Below are 10,134 nucleotides of genomic sequence, written 5' to 3' on the forward strand. Positions count from 1 at the left end.
AGAATTAGAGATTACGAATTCCAGAAATTTTGTCGATCTGCTGAATGGAGACTGGGAAAATCGAGAAAATCCAGCTCAATTTGAGAAGAACCCAAAAATGGAAGACGTGCTGCAACAATGTCACAAAGCAAGAGAGATCAGCATTGGAAAAAATCGACTCTACGTTACCTTTATACAGTGCGTTCAGGACAGTCCAGCTTCAGTTTATGTCGAGATCCGACTATTTTGTCGCAAAGAGAGCAATGAGTTCAAGCAAGTGACTTACGTCAGCTATAAAATGGAAGAATTCATGGAACTCATTGAAAATCTTAAAGATTTCTCTATTATTGAACACTGTACATTTCAATAACTATTGCTGCCCAATATTATAATGTGTTTTTTTATATTGAATGATGAATATTTGGTGATTATATATATTTGACTTTCAGTAAACATTTTTTCATTTGAAACTTTTTTCTTCTTCGAATGAGTTGGGATATTGGATGCTCTAGAAACATTTTCTTAAGTCTCAGAGACAAATCAAAAGTTTTTCACGTCAGGTTACATCACGAGCTTAAAAGGTATTCATATACAGTTCTTGAAGCGCAAAATTTTCCCAATTTGGATAATTTAGACGTAGAGTCCCTAATTTCTGAATTCAAGTGGGTTATTCATAATGGACTGCGAAGAACAACTCTAACATATCGTTCTGACAAACAAGAAATTTGCATTTCTCAACATCGCTGGAACGGATATCATTGAAGTTTTCTTACAAAGATTGATTTGAAAAAAGAGGAGTATAAAACTCTAGTAGATCATCTACCAACACTTCTTTCCTATATAAAAAATTACAAAAAATTTTGCATTATTTTGGATGAAACAAATCAGAGTTAATGAATATTGTTACTCTGGTAAACTTTTTCAATTTTTACGGAAGCATACTTTCAATGTTCCCTACGAACGAAAAACGTAAGAACTGTTTTCTCGCAACGTGCAAAATTTGGGACCGAAATGTCGATTTGGACGAAATTGATCAAAAGTTTCCTCACGGAGGAAGAATTGGATATGGAAACTCTCTTTTGGACTTTTTTTTAGCTTGATCAAAAATTTTTCGTCTACATGCAATTTTACATGATTCTGCTGGAGCTGTGAAAACAACAACAGACGAAGGACCAGGTTATTGTTACATGCTGCCGCAATTACCCAGCTCCGGTCTTCTAGGTCATATAAATGGATTATTCTTTTGTCTATACATCAAAGTTTGTCATCGTCGTATTTTTAAAATACTAGATTGTAAATCATTTGTCAATTATCTCAGCTAAAAAGAGGATGACTCTCGTTGTGTTTGATATTGAGTGCTTGGATGGAACAGTTGTCAAGGAGCTGGGAATTTTCATGGACGGAATTGTGTTAGGATGTACATTCCTCCCACAGAATGACTACAAGCCAACATTTGAAGCAAAGTGGAACACAAAGAATTTACATGGAATAAACTGGAATAATGGAAAAGTTGATTACTCAGATCTTCCAACCATAATTCATCAACATTGTTCTCCTACAACCGAATACTTTGCCAAAGGATTGGAAAAATGTAAAATCCTATTCAATTACTTGTGTTAGGATGTGGAAAATTTGGACGATTTTGGATGTCCAAAAGCCTCTAAGTTGATTTCCAACGAAGATACTATCTGGAAATGTAGTAACTACCCCTACCGACACAAGAAAACATTGCACTGTGCAGAGAAGAAAGCTTATGCTTATGGAACTTGGGTTCTTAATTTTTTTGATAAAATTTAATATTTGTATAAATTTTTATGTACTTTGATTGTAATGTATCACCTTGTCTTTTAATTAATTTTTAAAATCATTTTGTTCTCTTACAAAACATAGAAAAGTTGCTTCGAAAATGAGAAAGTTGAACAAATTTTGTCCTAGCGTCACACAGTTATTCTTCATTTCAATTCTGTCGTTTTTCTTAATTTTGATTTTATTCTCTCTTTTTATGCTCTCTGTTATTATTTCTTGTGAAGAGACAGTGTTTTGACTGTCGCTGTTGTTTGTTTTTTTATGTTTAGAAGCTTATCTCATTTTTTTTATTTATTTACATCACAATTCAGTTGAAACATTTTCTATATCGTCTCAATGATTATGTTTAAATGACTGAGCATACAGATAAAGGATTAAATTTGGGTAATTTTGTCTTTGACGATAATAATCAGGAACGACAATCATGGAAATGTTTTGGACAGACTTGAAATAGATCTATAGTCGTTTTTCTGTACCAATTTTTTGTTATACTCGTAATTCTGGTCTGTTGTATAGTACGAATAACATTTGCTACAACGTGTGAAAAAACAACAGATTGGATTGCAATCCTTTCTAGTACAGTTGGTTGTATTTTACCTTCACCTAAATTATGAACAAGATAATTTCGACTAAAGAACGAATTTTTATTTCATTGGTTGGTCCAAGCGGATCTGGGAAATCTCATCTTATACATGAATGGTTAACAATTGGAACTTTTCAACCAGAGTTCGACAAAATTTACTACTTCTTTCAACATTATCAATCTCTTTATGGTTTAATGTCTAAAGATGTTAAATATATTGAGTTTATAGAAGGAGTTGACTTTGAGTTTATTCAAAACTTCCCAAATAACAGAACAAATTATATGTTAATTTTTGACGACTCTTGTGAGGAGATTTCCAGCTCTAAAGATTTCGTTAAAATTGCAAGAGCTGAGATTAGGTTCACAATTAAATGATTGGTATACCAAAGCAATTTCTATTCCTTATGGGCATTTACTTATTTATTTAACTCCCAAAACAGTCGACTCTCTTCGATTTTGTACAAATAGTGAATCCATTCCTTCATTTTTTCCTTCCACAACACAAACAGCAGACTGCATTTTTGAGTGATGAGCACACAACGTCTCTCTACTCTGACCACGTTCCAAAGTTATTCCCGGAACTTCAAAAGATTTTATCTAAAAAATTGTCCAAAAGAATTTATTCAGTTCCTAAACGAGTGCATCGTAAACATGCTCAGAGGAGAACTGCAAGATATTCAAAAACGAGACGTAATAAAGTATCAAGACGAAATTTATCAGCTTGTTCTAAAAAGGACTGGAATAAATAAAAGGAGAGCGGTTTTAAGTTCAAGGAAAGGAATAGAACTTATATCAATTCTGACTCCATCTATCATTAACCGTCTTTCTTGAAATGGAACAGTTTGTTTTGATTCCTCAGCAGCTTTACGAACGAAATTCAAATTACATGTGTACAAATTGGACAAGAGTGAGGAAAAAGTTAACTTCGTCCCACAAAATTTAGATTCTCTTCACAAGGACATCACCACTAACACAAAATCATTCAAAAACGAGTCAGTTGTAGATCAAATACTCAAAAGTCCTCGAATCAAGCTGTCCCCCAGTGACTCCATTTTACTGGATGGAAGAGATACAAATGTAGCATTTACCGATTTTATTTACGCATTGAAGAGAAAAAATATTGCATTTCCTGATATCTATTACACAATACTTGATGCTACAGGGATAAGTCCGAGCAAAAATGTAAACAAGGATGCCAAAAGCAAAGACAGAGGGAGTTGGATCCCTTTCAAAATCTGAAAAAGCGAAACTTCAACGATTATACAAAAAGGAAAAGCCGCATTTGGATCGATTAGAAATCTTCAGAAAGCGAGCGATTTATCAAGAGGCAAGGTTATTTCCTTTCTCCACACTAAAAATTCCTATACAAAATACCGTCAAGCAACTCGACATTTTAGACGGTTACCTGCATTTGCAAAGCGGATAAATGAAATTTGGTGTCTTGATTTAGCTTTTATGGAAAAATGGCAGAGTTTAATAACGGAGTAAAGTATTTATTAATCTGCGTTGATGTATTTTCTCGTGTTCAACCAATGAAATCAAAGTATTCTACAGATGCTGTAGCAGCTTTCAAAAAAAATGCTACGAAAAAACAACATCCCACAAAAAGTATGGGTTGATCAAGGAACAGAGTTTGATGGCGAATTTCGGAAATTTTGTGGACAAAATAAAATTAAAACTTATTCAACGAGAAGTGAAACAAAGGCTGCCGTAGCTGAGAGAGCTATCAGATCTTTGAAAAACATTTTTTATCGCTTCATGGAAGAAAACGGGCATAAGTACCTTGTAAAAATGGGCTCTTTCCTAAATACACTGAATAGCAGAGTAAATAGATCTACAGGTAAAGCCCCAAAGGAGGTAGAAAACAAAAACTTTTTATCAATTTTTTACAAAAATCCGATCAGACAATACAAAAAATCTCGGTTTAAAGTAGGGGATAAAGTACGAATTTCGAAATACGATATTCCTTATAGAAAAGGATACAAGTCACAGTTCACGAGTGAAAACTTTGAAATTGTTAAGATTGCTACTTACAAACCTATAACATACAACCTCAAGGGAGAGCAGGGTGATGAAATACTAGGAAAATTTTATGAACAAGAGCTCTCAAAGTGTATCATTTAGTGATGAACTCTTTTACGGTAGAGCTGGTTTCCAACGCATCCATTGATTGTTATCCAAATAATACATTGAGTTCTATTACCAATTTCCTTCCCGAACAGATTAACCTTAAAGGAGAATGGGAGGTGGCAATAACCGAACTATCATATCCATCTTTGTACCAGAATATTACAGATGGAAAATTTTTCTATCTAGTTGCTGCAACTCCAGATACACAACCCTCCGATTATTATACAATTAATGCAGGATTAAATCCATCAATATCTGATATTGTGAAAGAAATGAACAAAAAAATTCAAGAAAGAGAAAAGTATGAGAAAACTCCAATCAAATTAAAAGTCAACAGAATTACACAGAGAATATCCGTAAGCCTTCCTAATGAAAACTTGTTACTAGTTATCTTCAGTACTGATCTCTGTCACGTATTTGGGTGTGAGGAAGCTGTTTACGGAATGAGATTTTTATGAGTGGTGCTGGACCACATTTTCCTAAATTTCCCTATGATATTGTTCAAATTCATACTCTCATGATATACAGTGATATTGTTGAATACAATATTGTAAGTGATACAAAAGCCGCGATTTTGAGATGTATTCCGTTATTTCTAAAATTAAGAATGGAGACATAATATCTACTGGACAATATATGAATTATCAAAACTTCCCAAATCTACAATTTAAAAAAATTCTAAAAAATTCTTTCCACAGCATTAAACTTGAGCTCCGCGATCATACGGTGAAAAAGTTCCCTTCAATTCAATAGGTGTAACAAGAGCTGTATTGAAGTTCAGAAGAGCTTCAGACAAGCATTTCTAAAATTAAGTTTACAAAAAATGGTTGCAGACAGTGATTTACCGTATTTTCGTGGTTATTCAAGACAAAGGGGAAGAGGATTTGGAGCTTTAGCACAAACAATTGGGAGAACTGCAATTCCTTTTTTGAGACGATATGTTGTACCAGCAGTTAAAAGAGTTGGTGCTGGCTTGATTGAATTAGCTGCGCCAGAAATCGGAAATGTATTAGCTGGAAGGAAAAAGTTCAAATCTGCAGCCACAGATGTTGGAAAGAAAACTTTACGTAAACAACTAGGAGGAGGAAAACCTAGAAAACGACGTATTATTCGAAAATGCTCGCCAAAAATCAGTCAACGTCGTCGAACTAGGAGGGATATTTTTACCAAACTAAAATGAATACCAGATCAACAAATGACAGTAATTTCCGTTAAGGACACTTTACAAATTCTTGCTTGAGATTTTTGACAAAATTCCGGTTTTAGAACCAATTGAATCATCCCATATTCAAGAAGTTTATCCCAGTACTTCATTGGATGAAAGCAGCAATGAATTTGAATTTGAAACAGATAGAATTATTTATCTCGATATGACAGATATTCATTTACGAATTAAAGTTGGATTACAAAAGGGAAGATTATTTGACGATTTCATGAAAAAAGAGGAGCATGGAAAACCAGATATGGGTATGACTTTCACTGATGATGATTTACAATGTTTGACTCATGTCAACAACTTGTTACACTCTCTATTCTCCAACTGCGAAGTGTATTTAAACAATCAACAAGTGTACAACTCTAACGGACTCTATGGCCACAAAGCTCTGATATCCAATGAATTCAATGCTTCTACAATGAACAATGAAGGAATTTTGGCTTGTCATGGATACGAATTGAGAAATATCCCAGTGATTATGAAAAAAGTCCGTTCATAGATAGGGAAGAAGAGCTTTTGTTGAAAGATGGGATTACCTTATACGGTAAACTTGCAATCGACTTATTTCAATGTGAAAAATTATTACTTCCAAGTACAAAAATTAGACTCAAATTGATTCGAGCGAGACCAAATTTTTACATGATTTCCTACATTCCGCATGTTTCCCTAAGAGTTCTTGACTGTTCACTTTTTACGAGACGTGTTGTCGTTAATGAGGTCTATCACCAGACAATCAAGTATCAACTAACACATCAACCAGCTTGCTATTATTTTATGGAGACAATTGCGCGAACATTTATTATTCCTTCTGGACAAAATCATTTTATTCAGGAAAATATTTTCAATAATGCCCAATCAGACGAATTGCAATAGCAATGAACACTAATTCAGCATTCACTGGACATTTTCAAGAAAATCCTTTTTATTATCAAAAGTTTGGAGTGCGGGAGCTGAGAATTGTTCGAGGGGGGAGAGCTGTTGTCTCAATTGATACAACCAACAATTGTAGAGCTTATGTTTCAACATTGAAGGCAATGAACTTCAACGAAGAAATTCCTGCGTTACCGAATGATTTCTTCACAGATCATTATGTGCTTGTATTCGATCTCACCTCACTCCAAGATGCTGGTGAAATTGTTCAATATCCTGAACTCAGTGGGGAATGTCTTCGTTTAGAAATGTTCTTTGAACGTCCGCTAACCAATGTAACCGAGCTAATTGTTCTCAGAGAACGAATCTCAACAGTTAAAATTGATCAGTTTGGAACAGTTGCTAAAAGTGTCCGAAGAACTCTGCTTTAACCAAGATTTTTTAATTTTCCTTTCAGTTCTGTTATGGTTTTTATATTATTGCCTTCTGCTTTGGAACATTTTTTAGATATGTACTTTCATCACCCAGTTGCAACCCTTTTCATACTATAATATCAAGATAGGGAATGGATGAAAATTGAGGTAGACCTACTCCGAACTTATATGTATACCTTATTTGTGCAGTATTCCTGGGACTTCGTTATTATCATCGTTATTATCTTTCATCCCGATGTCACAGGTAACAGTGAAGACAGAGTAAGTAAATCTACAGGAGATCTGATACGTAAAATTCCCCAATCTAAAGATTGTTGCTTTTTTGAAAAGAACGAATCATTTCAACTTGATTGTAATGTGAGAAATCCCTGTTCCAAAGGAGCTTGCGAATTGAAACAGAAGATTATTTGTCATGGATAATCAATCTCTTCAACAAATTATTGAACGCATTCCTGAGCTAAAATTTAAATACATTGAATCGTTTCCAGCAGATTTCATTCCAAATTTACCCAAACTCAGCTTTGCAATCATTAACACTGCTTCGAGTAAAGAACATTGGATTTTGATTGCTCGACTCAACAGAAATTACTATTATGCGGATTCTTTGGCTCGATCAAAAACACATTACAACGTTTTAGGTAAAAAGTACCAAAGAATAATACATCGACCACTTCAGAAGATGCAAAATTTGTGTGGATTCTACGCAATTTTTGCAGCATTTCAACTATTTAAGTTTTTCCAAGCCAACTTGAACAATTTTCATGATGCGCACGTGTTAAATTTTATAAGTAACTATATGTAGTAAAGTTCGTTTTGGTTTTTAATAAGCTGAAGTTAATAAAGTCGATAGTATATGTTTCTCGTAACTGTTTCTCGTGAGTTTTCTAAACTTTTTTTATCGAAATTTATTAACCACTCGGCTAAGTGTACCTTAATATTCATTGAAATTTATACAATTGATTGTAAATGATTGAGTAATTTTGTATTTTGATGCTCATAATTTGAACTGTGTCTGTCATTTTATACTATTTTAATTCATTTTTTTCTTTTATTTAACATCTTTTTTCAAATAATGTACAAAAAATAATGCATATATGCATGTAATTAGCAAGATGGCGCAGTGGGAGCGCGCTGGGCCCATAACCCAGAGGACGGTATATCAAAACTACCTCTTGCTATCTTGACTTTTTCCAATTAATGAGAGCGCAAAAGACATTTGTTACACAATTAATTCAAACAATTAGGGGAACAATCTTTGCAATTGACCTAAAATTTGTAAACAAAAATTCAACATGTCACATAATTACCCCTCAGATAACAAGGGTAATTGAAAATCCCCACTAGTTAGTTTCACAATTTAATAACATAAAATTTGTAAACAAAATTCAACCTGTCACATAATTACCCCTCACATAATTACAGCAATTAATTACCCACGCCAATTCTATTGTTCTCAAGTAAACACTTAATAACTACACATACATTGATATTTTCCCCTCAAAATTTCAGCCAATCGGGAGCGTCTCCGAACCTACCCCCACATTTGCACCAACTATACTACTAGCAAATGTACATGCACAAATACATACACAAAACCTATACCCTATCTTAATACATGGCGGCACCTAATCAAAACATGTCCGCGGCTATAACTAATATTAATACATGTCGGCGGCTATTACTAATCTTAATACATGTCGGCGGCTATTACTAATCTTAATACATGTCGGCGGCTATTACTAATCTTAATACATGTCGGCGGATATAACTAATCTTAATACATGTCGCCGGCTATAAATAATCTTAATACATGGCGGCTATACCCAATCTTAATACATGGAGCCTAATCTTAATACATGAACCTATACCTAATCTTAATACATTAAGACTGCTATACCTAATCTTATTACATGCTAATTCATTCCCTATCTTAATACGTTAGGGAGGACCCAAATCCCAAAAAATACGCTATACCCTATCTTAATACATGGGGGACCTCACCCCCCGGGGAGTGTAGCTCACTATATTACTACTCCCGATCCTAATTGAAAAAGTGACATTTATGTGGTGAATGTTATATTTAAAATCGACTTTAGGATGTCAGAAATCGCGCGGTCTTCAAATACTTTAATTTGATAGAACTGGTGTTTTAAGACACCTGGGAATACTTTGAGAAATAGGTATCCAAAAACGATACCTAAGAAGATTTCCAAAACCTGGCCCGACCCTATCAGGGGAGCATGAAGTTTTGTAAAGTCGAACCGTTTCGAGTTTAAGTTTTATGAACATCGTATGTATTTTCAGAACAATTTATAGTTTGAAAGCAATACCTTAGATATCCTACAAAACCTAATACGGCCTTAAACGGCACCTTACTATGTTTTCGATGGTTAGAGAAGTTAAAACCAGTGTCGAAAAAAAAATTTAAAAATGACGCTATGAAATAAGGGTTTCATTATATATCGTTTTTAAGAAAATCAAACGACACAAATTGGCAATCATATCGTTTTTCTACGTTGTCGTGAAAGTTTTATTAGGGCCTTAAACGGCACCGCACGAAGTTTTTTAAGTTTTCTACTGCACCGTATAAGTCTAAGTATGTTTTCAGAGTTTCGTCTAAGGCAACCAACCTGGGTCGTCAGCAGAAAATATCGAAGAACTCCACTGCAAATTCTGCAGTGAAGAACCTGGGCAAGAAATTATTTATAATTCTCAAACTAAAGAAATGCAACCCTTACTTTTTAAAAATAATTTCATTGCAAAAGTGTGAATTTTTCATTTTCCAATAACAAAACTTCGGTACCATCAAATTATTTCCTGCTCTAGATATTGATGGTATTAGAAGGCGTTTTAGCTTAAAATTTGACAAATTGAATCTTAAATTAGTATTTCATTTCTTTCACACATACTTCTGGCCCATATTACCCAAATAAGTGTAATTTGACGCCAAACATGAAGTGTAATTCTGTCGAACTCGTAAAATTTGTGACAGAAACCCCCCTTCAGAGTTAACTAAGGGATTTTTGAAACAATTCAGCGTTTTTATCATGTCACATTTGATATTTCATATTGTGAAATTTACACTCCTCTGGCTCAAACTTTCTTGTTTTAAGATC

The sequence above is a fragment of the Convolutriloba macropyga genome, chromosome 4, assembly GCF_964194025.1.
Source record: "Convolutriloba macropyga chromosome 4, txConMacr16.3, whole genome shotgun sequence".
In the NCBI taxonomy this organism is placed as follows: Eukaryota; Metazoa; Xenacoelomorpha; order Acoela; family Convolutidae; genus Convolutriloba; species Convolutriloba macropyga.